Source organism: Haemaphysalis longicornis, unplaced genomic scaffold (assembly GCF_048455015.1).
Source record: "Haemaphysalis longicornis isolate Haplotype H1 unplaced genomic scaffold, Haemaphysalis longicornis Haplotype H1 scaffold_4, whole genome shotgun sequence".
Classification (NCBI taxonomy): domain Eukaryota; kingdom Metazoa; phylum Arthropoda; class Arachnida; order Ixodida; family Ixodidae; genus Haemaphysalis; species Haemaphysalis longicornis.
In genome coordinates, this window is record NW_027526361.1 from 34,234,756 (window position 1) to 34,250,674 (window position 15,919).

Genomic DNA, 15,919 nt, shown 5'->3' on the forward strand with positions numbered 1-15,919 from the left:
TTTCTGACACTGCTGCACGGAACAGCGAATGCATCATAGCGTACCTCTGTAGTACAGGAGCGGAAGCCACAGTGCAATGAACGTGTCGTTCTTCGAAAGAGGCAGAAGTTTCAGCAGTAGCTTGAGCTGTCAGGCTAGGTAGCTTGAGCTGTCAAGCTCTAAAAATGTACAGAGAAAGCACACGCGCGTGCTAACTATTGCGATAACGCCATGAACCGCTAGCCACAGTAAGTGCACCCATATAATTAAGTGTAGGTATCACGTTTACGACATTTCCTAGTGTACGGTGTCTGTCAGGCAGAAAGCGTTCAAGCAGCAAGCAAACAACCATCCTCCCGCCCTGCGGAGTGGCAAAAGTTTTACGGACCGTCTTTTTCTTTTTTTGTAGTGAAAATGCACGGCAATGAAGGCAGGACAAGAAGCAAGTTTGACGCATCTCTTTCACAACAAGATAACCAAACCTGGGACAGTTTAATTCAACGCAGGCTAACTTGCAATAATTCATAAAGCAAGCACAGTAGATATGATACGGAAGGAAATGCTGGATCTCATGGTGCCGTATTTAAACAGGCGAGGACGAGCATTAAATTTGCAATAATCGCTGCTTACGGATGCCACCATTTGGCGACACCCCCGCTTACTAAATAAGCAGCATGAAAGATCTCAACTTCTGTTTGAGCATCTGTGTTTTCTTGTCTTTGTTCTGCACACACGCACAAAAAATTATAAAATATTCCTTAGTGCAACGCACCAAGCGAAACCTTTCGTGAGTTTTTTATTTTTATTGAACGAATAGGAAAGAAGTTTATTAGCAAGGTGCCATATTACAAATTTTGGTGCATATAAGGTATTTTTCGGGGTGTATTTTTGCTCACGTCACAACAACATATCCTGAAATTAGCGTGTGCTAAATAATAAGTTTTAAGGCTCACCGGCATGGAAGCTTCATAACCTGAACGGTAAAATGAACGCACACCTACAAGCATCGCTATGCGCACCCGGTAGCAAAATAGGCCGGGGCACGCGAGCACGTGGCCATGACTCTCCGCGCGATGACGTTGCACTTCTGCTGTCGAGACAAATATGGGCGCGTGCGCGTCCAACACACGTATATATCGCAGGATTTTTCAGCACATTCTTTCGTGAACGCGTTTTTTTTTTTTTTGGTCCGCGAGCCTAGCCTAAGCCGACTATAACCAACAATCATTATGATGGAACAGCGCAAACTTGACGGTACGAGAGGACACACACGAACGCTCGTGTCGGGTCCTTCTCTCGTCCCGTTAAGTTTGCGCTGTCCCACCATAATGAATGTATACCAACTATAGTTGGTAAGCATTCATTATGGTGAGAACTAGGCTATAGCCCAGTTCTCGACCTACCACGTCGGCATCGTACTCGCTGAAGCTACTTTTTTGAGAATTACTATTCATGGTGCTGCTGCACTGCCTGAGGAGCTGAATGCCTAGACTGCGCGGAGAATTTCCCATGCACGCTAGCCCTTTTTTACTTTGGTTTACTCGTGCAATGCGCCGCAAGCCAATGGGAATTAACTGCGCTCCAAGAGCTTCTTCCTATTATTCCTTTTTATTTCGATGCATTGTGCGAAATAGTGCGCGCAAAGTGCTTCTTCCTGTTTATTTTTTCTGTTGCATGCTGTAGAAAAAAAACACGATGAATATTTTTGTTTTAACCTTTCCGATGTACGCACGCTATGAAGTGCTTGGAAGACCATGGAGTGAGTTAGAAAAGAGTAAGCAGCTGCCGGCAGTTCTTGCGGAAGACATGCAGGTGGGTGGCCGTTTGGTGGACGACCGGATGCGCGCTTTTCCAGCTTAGCCATATAACAATTTCGCGTTAAAAATATTAATTGAGCATACCGGTACCCCCACAGAAGGTGTGCACTTCAACCAGCGTGAATCGGCAAAGAATGAGCCAACAGACCGAGAGAAAGACGAAATGACAAAAGTAGCAGGCCGAGGAAACGCGTATACAGCGGAGAAATGGGGAATAAATGCAGCGCCAGCCGGTGCGTGGCTTTGGAAGAGCTAAAAAGAACCAAACAAGCAATAACAAATTCGGGACGCGTAATCGGCGAGCATGGGTAGCTCGCATCTATAATGCCGGTTGTGACTTCACCCTCGCCGTTCGCCTCGGAACCGTGTGCGAGCTGGGCATGTTAGCAAAGAAAATGACCCCTATCGCCAAACGCTGAATGTGGTCAGATTTGCCACTGGAAGTGATACGGGGCTCGGACGCGCACACGGGTGCCTCGACACCAGAAGTGCAACGCGTCAGATTGCGCGGCGATGCATTTTACCACGTGCCCGCATGCTAGGGCATATTTTTCCGCCGGGTGTACGTATGCATACGTGTTCGCAAACACTTCTTACGGTTCTAAACAAGCTTACGCGTACCTGTGCATTATGATAATTTGATATGTTTCTGGGTCGCACTTGCTCGAACAGCCATTAATTGCAGTGAAATGTATTTCCCAAGAAAGACATAAATATGTTCTCAGGAGGAAAGGGGACCAAAATCATCAAGTCGGGTTGCGGAAAGCACACCATACAGATAAAAGCAACGAAACTGCAGAGCCTGAAAGATATTTAAAAATATCATCACTTTTCTATACCAGTAAAATATCAGTACGGGTAGTCGCGCGTTACTGGTTCTCTGAAATATTCTTCTGCTTCTTCCGTGAGAAAATTCACGCCAAGTCACCACCAAAGGCACTTTATCCTCGCAAAAGGCACAAATAAAATTGAGGCTCAGTTCCACTAAATTCACAGGACACGATGGTGCAGTTCCAACCACGCTACAGGGGACGGTGCCCCGAGCGCGTTGCATGGCCTCTGCATGGGATGTTACAGCAGTCGTGCGTGTGATTTTGCCTAGAAACGCGGAGGGGGTACGGAAAGGTACGTTTTTTATGTGCCTTCTCCAATGCAAAGCTCTCGGGGAAGGCCTTAGTACTTATTGTATGTGGACAGCATACCTTAGCCAGCCGTGCCGTATTTTTTGGCATCGCCTTTTCCGCGTCGCAATTTGCTTGTAGCCGTCTTCACCTCAAGTTGTGAGGGAGAGATGGGGGAGGGTAAACTATAATTGTGCCAAAAGAATTTCCCCGGCTCAGCGAATATCAGCCCCGCCCGGGCGTTACCACTGGCCTTCGCCTTACTGAAAAGACTCAGGTGACAGGGAGAGCCGGGGAAGTGACAGGCAGAACCAGCCTTCATTATGTCTTGGGGCACTGATTTCCGATCCGGGTAATTCTAAAAAAAAAACGACAATTGAAGCCGTTTATTCTTTTAGATAAAGGCATCAATTGGTCTCGATTGCAACCACCTAATTGATTGGACGACGGTTGCTATAGGTATCCTTGTCGGTTTTCTATCAGCCATTTATTTTTCTTCGGGCAAAGAATCCTGATATTGGCTAGCTTGCGTCAGTTTGAGAAACTTGGAACGAGGAGTTCGTTTAACATATTTATTACGGAAATGTTTTGTGCACCCTGCGTTGAATTTTGCTTTTTTATCAGGTCGGTATTTCTTTTAAAAAATCGCATACTCCAGGTTTACACGCACTGCGCATAAACATGCTGGTACTTTTACATGCATAGGTGCACATTCTAACCTACGTATGCGCATCGCCGAGTCCTATTGGACAGAAAAGCATGTTTTGGGTATTTCTTTTTTTTTTTTCAGATTGCATCTGCATATACGCTTCGGAGCTACGGAAATGTTTGACGCGGTTTAACGTTGTATAGCTTTTCCATATAACTCATAATCAATGTACATAATGTGGAACCAGAAAGAAGGAAAATTAAGGCCAATAATATATAAATGTGCATGACCATTTATGGGAAACGAAATTGTTACAGCCGAGTAAACAAAGAAGCGTATACGTTAACTGGGGATTGACAGAAAACGTGCGGCCAAATCTATTGTACCAGAGAAACTGAAGGTCATTTGTGTAAAAGAGCCAAGTGCTGCCTACCAACATACGACGGAACCAACACACGATCGCGGCGCAATAAAATCAGTGCGCACAAACTTCTCCTTATGCAAAGAAATTAAAAGCGAACAGATGAAAGCACCATGCCTTGAATGGCAGCTGCCTAGTCTCGTGGATTTCCGGTTTTGCTCGCGGCCTGCTCAGTCAGTATAATTCCTGTTCACACTTCGCCCACGCCGACTGTTTCTGAAAAACGACTCTAGTTCTTATTTTAGTGGCTATATTTTGTTCTAAGCAAATCATCGCGTTTGCTGTATTTGGGCAACGGGTAAGGAAGACGTTAGATGCTGCGCAGTTAAAAAAACAAACGAGTAACCTGACAGCCGCTTAACTGTCACGGGTTGTTTGCATTTCAATGCGATATTCACTCATCCAAATCAATAGACTCAGTTAGGCGCTACGACTGAGGGTTCTCCAAAGAAGTCTTTTCAGTACCATAAGGCGCCGCAATGGCTCAGAGAATAGCAAGCACAAGATTTCTTAACTCGACGGTGCTCGCAAAGGGTCGGATGATTCAGGCAATTCCGTTTGCTTTGGCAGGACGACAGAACCGGAGTACTGAATGGCCTTGCCCTCAGTAAAGCAACTTTAATGGAGGAGACTGCGCTCGACGGAGCACCTTCTATCAGGACCTACAAATAATAGCGGTAAACACATGACGTGCCAAGCAGTAAAGCTATAGAAGAGCACTGGAAATTACATTTCCATTGAAGTTTTCTTCAAATTTAAGTGTCAAACCCCTTCAAGCATCCATATCTGAAAGTTTACGGTGGTCTGCATATGTGCGCACAACCATGACCCAACAAGGAGGGCGTCTTCAAGGTATGATTATGATCCTGATGAACACTGGACGGTAATTGAACAGCACTGGAAAGACTTTCCAGCGTCCCTCATTAATGACGCACTCATGCTCATGGCTTACTCTCGACCGACTGACCGAATTATTGGCACTTAGAAACCCTTCTGCTAGTAAACAACAAAATATTTTTTTTATTTCAAGCAAAGCATATGTATCACCTGTGAAATTGCCGACACTATTGAACATAATCTTTGGGTCCGCCTTGACACCCTTTCCACCGACTTGTGACCAAATTCCTTAAATGATCTCCCGGAAGAAAAGTGGAGATTGTTTGGACCCCGAACCACTCAACCCCCCAGGGCAACAAGACCACCCACGACATCGCCCGTCATCTATCCCGCACGGCGACACGAGGGTCTTGGTTAGAGACTGCGTATCCCTTGGTTGCGGATCAAAAGACAACGGAGTACTTACTATAATTACCAAAAAATGATCTATACTCCCGCTCATTAATCTCTAACCAAAGGGCAAGAGCACTGCCTCCGGCTCCTCCAAATACCTTTCCTCATCCGACCAAACTCCACTTGCTTCTTCCAACGCAGTACTTCCGGATGTTCAAATTTTGGGCTGCCCCGGGCACCCTGTACCATATTGTATGGGAGTGTCTGGCAATCCCTAAAATTCAAAGAATCACGCACCCTTTCCATGAACAGTGGGAATGGGAGCTGTCCAGCTCCGGTCTCGATTCCCAGCTTAGGCTGGTGTAAAGGGCCGTGGCCGCAGTGGTCAATGGAGTCCTGGACTGAGGACCCCGCCCCACACTGTGATGCTCTTAATAATATTTATTCTATCTATCTATCTATCTATCTATCTATCTATCTATCTATCTATCTATCTATCTATCTATCTATCTATCTATCTATCTATCTATCTATCTATCTATCTATCTATCTATCTATCTGTCTGTCTGTCTGTCTGTCTGTCTGTCTGTCTGTCTGTCTGTCTGTCTGTCTGTCTGTCTGTCTGTCTGTCTGTCTATCTATCTATCTATCTATCTATCTATCTATCTATCTATCTATCTATCTATCTATCTATCTATCTATCTATCTATCTATCTATCTATCTATCTATCTATCTGTCTATCTGTCTATCTGTCTGTCTGTCTATCTATCTATCTATCTATCTGTCTATCTGTCTGTCTGTCTGTCTGTCTGTCTGTCTGTCTGTCTGTCCGTCCATCTAATCTCCTCAATCACCTTTACAACCCAAATTAGCAAAAGTAGTCCGGGACTCTCGCCAATTTTATACCCCAATCGAATACTATTTCTCACCGATGCTCACCATGGCACACTGCTGCTCGCTGCCTCAGCCTCCCCCCTTCCCGGACAAGTGTAATGCATTACGAAGAGAACCCTGATCTTTTTTGATTAAGCTTTCAAAAAATCTCGCATTAATGTTTCTGAGAATTGAGATTTTGTGCCACGCCAGCAGAACTTCAGAGCTTCATAACCGTAAGCTTATCAGACAAATTCTGACTATGTTTAGTTGCTTGTTGTGTTGGTGCTTCCGCTCAGCGACTTTTGCCGTGAGTTCCCGGAACATTTGAGGGAGACCGGCCCAAGCACTTTCTCTTACATTTATCGGTTCTGCGTTCATCAGTGAGTTCAAAAATAAAATTTATCATTGCATTGTGTCAACGTCTTCCTGAGCTTCCGATTTATGTCAGTGTGTTAAAACACCGGTATTGTGTACAGGAAGCAAAACTAACCTTCCTCTGGCAGAAACGCAAACAATTAAGTTCCTGTTGCGCCTAAGGTGTTTTTTTTTCTCTTATTACCCACTTTTTGGCATATTCAGCGACGTAACTACAGTCTTTTGGCTTCACAATTTATACGTGTCGGAAGAAGAAAAGCAAGATAACGTGGCCCCGAACAACACCTGCGCAACATAAACATGGCTACAGCGCATCTTCTAGGTGGCAACACCAAAAAGCTTTGCTCATGATTTCATATTGATAAAATAGCACGAAAAAGCATAACAGAAAACTTTGTTTCCCCCTTTCGTGTGGCGAAGTTACTGAAACCCTCCTGTGCGCGCGCGTTTACGTAGGAGGCCTGCAGCCAGGAGATCCTTTTCACAAGCCAACCGCCTTAACTCGTTTGCATCAGGGGGCGAAATTCAGAAGCCGTTCATGTATGTCTTTCTCGCCGGTCTGCTTAACTGCGCAGCATTTCAACGGGTACTATGCATTGGGGTAGCCATAGCGGTTGGGGGGAAGATCAAGTTCAACCAATGCTTTCTTATTTTATTTCTTGCTGGTGTAGTATAAGCGCTAACGCCATTTTTGTGTGTTCCTCAACCGCGAATCCGAGAACAAAGTATGTACAGAAAAAAACCTTTTCCAACTATACTAACACTGGCAGCCCGATTCTTATCAACAACATCGCTTAACTTACAGGTAGGGCTAGCCAGATTTAGGGCAAAACATGAGTACATAAACAGAAATAACAGCTTTAGTTTAAATAAATATTACGCCGGATTAGTTTGTACGCAAACAGAGGAGAATTACGAAAAGACCTTGTTTAAAAAATGACGTCAAAGACAGCCGAGATGAAACCGGACCAAAAACAAAAGATATAGAAAGGCTCTGCCTTGCGGTGGCACGAGTGGCGCAAAACACGACAAATACAAAACCTACAACTGCGTTCACCTGATTTAAGTCACACATGTCTGGCCAACTCCGCCAGGTCGCATAACTTGAAGCTAGCGAAGCTGTATGCAACCTTCACGACCACCCGCCCTTCCACTTCGTTCTACCGCAGCAACGACGCGGGTTTAGCCGGGTACACTAACCCATTGGTCACGCTTAACTGATGCACCTTTCGTCGAACTAGAACATCGCCGTACGTCCGACACACTCGCATATTCTCGTGGTCCTCCGGTGAATCCGGGAACATCCCATGCAGTACTCGAAGACCCTACGTGTGTTTGTCGTGGTCGCGAATGAATTTGATCACCGTTAGATAAGAGTCAAACCACAACATATCGCACACTCGACACGAGTGTCCAAATTCGACTGAGAAACTCACGGCTCAACCGAGTGCCGGCTCTCGTTACCAACGGACTTCCCGCTGCTGACGAGCGGATATGCTCGACGTTTGCGCTACCGCCAACGCACCTTGGCCCGTCTGCGTTCAACGGATTCGTTGTTCGGCGCCCATCTCTGGGCAGCATTCTCTGTGGCCACGTGGTCCGTGTTGGTTCTCTGTACTCGTTTCCGTTTTCGATCCCTACCGCGACGAGCCTCCAGGCGTCAGGACGACCCGTGGCCGACCAATCCTTGTGACTGATCCAGAAACTTCTAACACGGACTATTATACTACATCCTAGCGGATGCGATTTACGAACGGGCAGCGCTATATCGTGGGCGGAGCCATAACTAGCGAGTGACATGAGCAGTGTGATAGGGAAATTATTGCCACGATTACGGCGAACGCTGGAGTTTTATTTTGGCCAATCTTGCCCAATCTACCTTACTGTGTATGTTTGGCTTGACAAACGTGCGTCGGGCGCTGGGCGGTCGTATTTTTAAATGCAGACACGAAAGTCGAACGATTCGCTAAACAGCTCCACTGTTAAAAAAGTGCCGCAAAGACGATAACACTATTAGTGTGCAGTGTCCGAGCAATCCCCAACACGGAGATTTAGCCCAAATATTTTTGCTTCTGAAAAAGGTTCATCGTTTTTGACGAAATTCAAACATTGAGTTTATTGCAACAGTAGAACCCAGACATTGTATATAAATCGTGGCGACAAATTTTAGCGTTCGAACTGTAGTAAGCCTAATAGTGATGCCGGTAAAGCACTGAGTCAAAGCACATGATTGGGTGGGTTCCTTTTGGCAGCGGCTGAGAGATGAACGCAGAAAGCGACGAAAATCATACTAACCCATCGTAAGCTTTCGATAGAACCAGCTCTTTTATACTCCGAGCGGCACGCACAGAATATAGCCTGTACCGTTTCCCAGATTGCTCGGTCGCAGATCTCTATAGAAGAACCAACTCGTGGGCAAAGCTTTTTTTTTCGAAGAATTCAGGCGCACTCTCACATGATGCGTCCAAAGGCATTCAAAAATCGTGAGCAGTGCGCCGCGAGTAGGAGCAACTGGAGCCTTAATCCGGGTATAAAGAGATTTCTAACCATACGGTCCACCACGTCACTGAATTCCCATTTCTCAAATAACTCGAATAACTTGTATCCATTCTTGAGAACGGATGCGCAAGCAGTTCGAAGTTGTGTGGAGGCAAGTGCGTAATACAAGCTTAGGCGTGGTCAAAGTGGTATTTATGTCTGCAGCCTTGTTTCCTCACCATGGGTATTTGTTTCTACTGATGGTTATTGGTCGGAGCAAATCAGGATAGACTCTATTTATTTAGGCACTGTTGAACTTACAAATCTCTGGTGGTATTGGGTTTCACGTGCAAAACGAGGAGCCCAAAATCCGCTCCATATTACGTGAAACAACAAATTTAATTAGCACAAGATGAAGTGCACACACCTTATTTGTTTAAATTGCAACCTATGTTGGTGTCGGGTCAAGCCCATTCTACATGCTGCGAATTTACCGGCGAATTCGCGTTCGTGGCTCCGCTCGTGCGGCGGTACGATCCATGTTTGTTGCTGCCGAAGCTATGAAAATAGATCGTTTCGCCGAGGTACGAATTAGCAGGTAAATTCGCACTATGTAGAACGGACTTAAGTCGCGAAATACGGACACACCGTGGTAAGCAATAATTGAGATTCAACGGTGACCTTTTATATTCAGGAACCTCATTGCCTCCAGTCCGTATTTGTTCCGCTCTGGGAAGATGAACGACAATCGAAGTTGTTTACCTCACGACACAGAAGGAACACAGAATTTGAACGAAGATAAAAACTCACTTACTCTGAACTTACTGTGACCAGTAAATAAAACTCAAAGTAATAATAGAGTCGTCTTTGAGGCCAATTATTATATCATTGTCTTTGGAAAAGTTTTAAGAAAACAAGAGGCGCAGCCGTTTTTGCTGTTAAGCATTCGCGATAAAGTTGGCTTTTCCGCAGAACGTTTTCGCACGAGCACAGGGAAAATCCAGAAGACCTTGGCCCTATACGCCTCGAGATTCGTGATCGCTGCGCCACCTGCCGCCGCTTCTCCGCGGCATTTGCGGGATTAGCGCTGCGTGGCTGATAGGTGATCATGCAGCGTTTTGGTTCTCTTTGCCTTTCCGCGCACTAAACAACTTGTTATGATGACGTCTGTAAGCAAACTGCACGTTTAGAGCACTTAAAAAAAACAGCTGCGTCTGTGTAGAGCGCTCGAACGCTAACGACAGCTACCCGGGGAGGCGGTTCTGCTCGCTTTTTGGCCGCTCTTGCGGGCGTCGGCGACGGCAGCAGCATATCACCACTGTCACCTTCGAACACGTCAGCACAAGTGAATTCTATTTATTATCGCCTCGTTTAGACCTGATATTGGCACTGTAAGAGGTTGGTTGGTTTTGCAGAGCAGACAACAAATGCGGCTTTTCTTCGAATATGTACATCGTAGAAAAACATGTTTCGGGGATGTGATAACCCAATAGCTGACAATAACTTGTGCCTTTTATGGGAATATAAGGCACGCGAAAATGTTAAGTACACTCAAAGGCTGTGCGTTGTCAAATATGTGCCTATTCAAGCCTTATAGCAAGCACCAAGGTATAAGTAATGAAACCACGGGAAAATGAATGGTCTGCTAGTCAGGAATAAATAGAATAGTCGTATGGGAATGAAAAAAAAAACCAGTGCAGCTTCTGAAATGCTAAATACGTTTGTTTAAGCAAGGTAGTATTAAAAAAAACAAGATGTGTAATGCACTGATATTTCGCGAAACATGGTTTGGGGGGGGGGGGGGTCGTCAGGAGGAGGGGGACGCTCAGTTATTGTTGTTTACAAATGCGCAGCGAAATCAACGAATGAACGTTTTTGTAATGACACACACAAGCTGCGGGTTCACTTTTCGTTTGTTTTTCGCCTTCAACGAACGGCTGAACACTCGGCGGGCGCATTTTTGAATACAGGGTAGGCAGTCAACAAGCTATACGAAGAGTTGATTGATTGATTGTAGGTTTGAACGCGCCGACTCAACGGAGGCGATGAGGCGCGCCGTAGTGGACGGCTCCGGATTAATTTTGACCACCTGGAGATCTTTAACGTGCCCCGAAATCTCGTACACACGGGCTCGTTGAAGAGTGTGGTATCTAATAAGGCTCTCTGATTTTGGTTTATGCTAGATTCTGCAGTCACCCCATGTCATGTAACGATGTTTCGAAGAACAGTTTAGTCGCGGACGCGGATTACTCTATAAGCCAGTCTCCGTGCTTCTCGTGGAGGATAAGTGTAACAGATTTATCTTTGCGAGCGCTAACCTCGGGACAAGACAATTCAGCATTAAAATTTGTCGTCGTGCGCTGACTCCCGAGTATAATTTTGCCGTATCCATCTTACTTCTTTTGTAAAATGTATGTGAAATTTATGCCGCATTGGCTTGTTCAGGGTAGTGATCATTATAAGCGTAACTTGCGTTCTGTCAGGTATGAGTGCTCCGCTAGATTATACAAGCGCACGAAGCCGATTTGCATCACAGCGTGTACGGCCGCAACATGACCATCGGAGGAAACACTGTTTACGGAGACACTGCCACTAAATTTCAGGGAAGCGGAATTGCAATCAGCTGCATGCATATGCCGGCTTTGGGGCGCCGGCCTGTGACACACACCTGGCGCTCATACAGACCGAATTTACCACACTCGAAAACGTTTATGCTCTCGTAAACACACCACGCTTGCCAACAGAGTGCCTGCTCCACATTATTCTGTATTTAGAATGCGTGAAAACGGTAAATCGCAGTCTTGAACGAGCCCCAAAAGCAACGGCGACAGGGGGGAGCGGGCCGGAGACTCCCGCAGCTGCTTTCGAAACGGGCTGCTAGGGGGATTTCAGTGGCGCCCCTACAGGCCGCGCTCGAGGCGTATAGAGCTTCGCTTCAAAAGAAGCAAAATGGCATGTTGAGATCTCACGCTCCCAGTAGCGGCTACGGCGTTCTAAATAAGGTCAGCGGCACAAACAGCATCCTGTGAGCCTCTGCGAACATCACATCCCGGAGGAGAGAGACAGCTATCGGCAAATGACGCAGAGAGTGAAACGGTTCAAACTGTTTCTCTATGACCTATCCCCAGGTGGCCGTTGCTTCCTCCAGGTAATTCTTTATTCCACAAAATATGCCCCCCCCCCCCAAAAAAAAAAAAAAAAATCCGTAACTCTAGGTACGACCAGGCTTAAATTCATGTCTGTCCTTTTCATGTAGCGCATTCTTTGTCCTTTCCGTCTCCCGTCTAAATATTTGGTGCTTGAAAATCTTAAATTATGCAGTCCGCAGATGTAAACAAATAGGGAAAACGTCCGTGCGTCATGATTTCGGCGCACATTAAAGATGCCCAGGTGGTCATAATTAATCCGAAGGCCTCCAATACGGTGCACCTCGTAGCCCCGGTGCAACTTCGGGCGTGTTAAGCCCCCTAATTCTAATCTGATAATGTAGTCCTCATCGTCCCAGCAAGTAGTGCAATCATGGAACTACGCATTACGCCACTTCTCATTAACGGATCAGGCTTGCACATAAACGGGGCAAAATTCTGTAAACAAAATAGCATGTTTGGCATCGTTGCACAAAATTTAAAAAAGGCTTTCAATGTCTCCCTGATGGCGACGTGGATCAAAATGCATTGCAGGAGAGCCAACTTTCTCTTGCGATGACGATGATCGTGGGTGAAGTTCAAGATGGTTGAAACTCGACGCTTTCCATGGTCGGAAATCAACGCCTTCGAGGTCCAATGCCAAAGTGCGAAATCCGAATTAGTACACCCACAACGCAGGGCACAAAAGCCAACTTACACAATGGGTTTCCGCAAAGGCACGTCAAACGCCTAAAGAAAAAAATGCTCCCCGCGGCAGGAAAGCAACCTGTTTCCCTCGCCTTTAAAAAGTCGACGTCTATATGAATGCTCCATTCCGACATGGTTGAAACAGTTGTGATTTTGGACTTTTGCTTTGACTCGGGTTGCATGAGAGAAAGCTTCGGGTTTTCACCATCTTTCTCTTGAGAAAGGGGCTCTGACAATTAGAATGAACCAGGTACGTTAAAAGTAGGATAAAAAAAACTGTGGTTGCTTCCTCTGTCACATGAATTGGTAAAACACGAAAGTGAAATGTGCAGCGAGATCTGCAGCTGAGCAAGATTTGCCGGTCGGCGGCTGTCTTGTGGGTATGCTTGGCGAACGACGTCCTGCTGGCGGGTCACTTCGGCAAAGGTGTGCTGGCGTCATTTCCGTGAGGGCTAAGACGTCACTGCAATCTTGGGGTATCGCGGCATAAAACACCTTCGTATTAAATAATAATAATAATAATAATAATAATAATAATAATAATAATAATAATAATAATAATAATAATAATAATAATAATAATAATAATAATAATAATCATCATCATCTTTCTCATCATCATCATCATAATCATCAGCCTACCTACGGCCACTGCAGGGCAAAGGCCTCTCCCATTAATCTCCAATTATCCCGTTCCTCTGCTAACTGCGACCAATTTATCCCCGCAAACTTCTTGATCTCATCTGCCCATCTAACTTTTTGCCGTTAAAATATAAAACTCGAAAACGAACAACCGCAAATATAACATACACTTTAGCACTAAAGGTTGCTTACCCGCCACGGTGGCTCAGTTGATAAGGCGTTGCGCTGCTGAGCACGAGGTCGCGGGCTCGATTCGCCGCCGCGGAGGCCGCTTTTCTGATGGAGGCGAAAAGCAAAAACGCCGGTGTGTTCGAGATTTCGGCGCACGTTAAAGATCCCCAGGTGGTCAAAATTAATCCGGAGCCCTCCACTACGGCGCGCCTCATCGCCTGCGTTGCGTCGGCGCGTTAAACCCAACAATCAATCAATCAATCAATCAATCAATCAATCAATCAATCAATCAATCAATCAATCAATCAATCAATCAATCAATCAAACTAAAGGTAGCTTGCCCGCAAGAAGACGTTGTATGCAGGGGTGCACCATTTAGAGGCTACTTGCTTCGTTGTACTGGCGTCATTTCCTTGACGGATATGACGTCAGCGAAACCTTGGTGTATCCGGGAAAAAACACTTTCGTGTTAAAGGGTCAGATCTCTTCCCCCTTTTTCTATTTTTCTGAGGCCCTACGTGACATCAGGCTACCAACTTTTAGCCGCTTCCGAATCGGCAAAGAGTTGCAGCAGTGAAATGACATCCAGTCAGGGACGTGATCCCAATTTCCAAGCACACTTTTTCAGTCTATCCTCTGTTGCGACGTCCCACCAACACCCCTCCGTGGCGTCATGCATCTTCACACTCCACCCCATGAACGCTCCCTAGGTATACCTCCTTCCATTTTTTTCTGCGCTACACAATTGTTATTGCTTTCCGCTTGGTCACACCTCGTTTTCTCTCTCCTTTTCTTCACCTTCTCTATTTTTACATCTTCATGTGGCGGAGCAAAATTCAACGACGTCTATCCGGCTACGAGCACTTTGGCCTTAGCCCCCGAGACTTCCGCTGTTACATCTATTCTGCGGGGCCTCTATTCGCACAGGGCAAGAGAAGCTTTTTGGGCGACAGTACTTGAACTGCTCTCAAAGAACCAAAACATTTTGCGAACGGAGAAAGAAATAATGCGGACAGTCTGTGATTGGGTCACTAATGGAGGATTTTGTCGTCTTTTCCAGGAAGCTCACTGGTTCTGTTCTAACTAGGTGTAAGTCAGCAGTAATGACTTTCTGCACCTGCGGCGAACCTATCGCACAGGCGCCCAAAATAATTACCCTCAGACTTACTTTTCTTTTTGCCTGCATCTTTTCCCACTGACACAAGTGCCACGACCAACAGATGTCTGTGCACTCTACCGCCATATAAGCGGACGGGAAAAGAAAGCCCGCTCCAGGAACTAAACAATGGTGTTAATACGGGATTGTTGATACATACGTAGTTTGAAAACAGCGCTAGGACAGGACACAGAGGATAGAGCGCCCAGTCTTGTGTCACCTCCTGTGCGTCCTGTCTTAGCGATGTTATCAAACAAGGTATGTGCCCTTTGTACATACGCTGCCGCTCGCACTTAGATTAGCTTGTTTCGCCCAGGCCGAGTCACCACTAATGATGGAGGCGATCGGTGGTTACGACTAACCCAAATTTAATATAATGTAGGACCCCTCATTCGGTTGCAAATTAGGTGTATTAGTTTCCGATGCAGTTTTTGTATGCGTTTACGGTACTGGTTTATGAAGATATTCTCATGCGTATAGGCTTGCATACATTGCGTATACGCTTGAAAACATTGCCGAAGCTAGTGCGGTTAATTTACACCTCAATTCGCGGGCCTAGATGCATAAAAACAAGTACGAAACACCTGTTTAACTGAACGAATAGAGCACGAAAGGAATGGGCAATATAGTAACCATATCTGTTTGCAGAGAAACTTCGAGCATATGGCCCGCGCTTGTCGTAGCGAATATCCGCATTTGCTTAGGGAAATGTTTTCATGCGTATAAGCGCGAAAAAATTCCCGTAAACATAAACAGTTACCATGGTCCTACTTATTTTATGTCCTGGGCTTTCACGCGCGAAGACATGTTTTCATCTGAGGGCATCTAATTTCCCGATCGTTAATGGAAAAGTCTGGAGAGCAACAATATGACCGGAGTTAGCTTTACCTCGCCTAACCAGACACCATCTGCACAAGTACAAAAGATAAATAACTATAATTACCCGCTGAATATGTCGCAGTATTAGCGCAGGATATATGTATGCCATTAAGCTAAAAAGAACAAAAACATTATTATAAAACTGGAAATTATACTTACATTGCCATCATTTGTGTCCACGCCAATCCAAGGTCAAAAACGAATGAATTATGCAAACAATTCTTAAGAATAATTAATATGATCGTTATAAGTACACGATAGATGTAAAAAGTGCTTTTGAGTAGAATGACG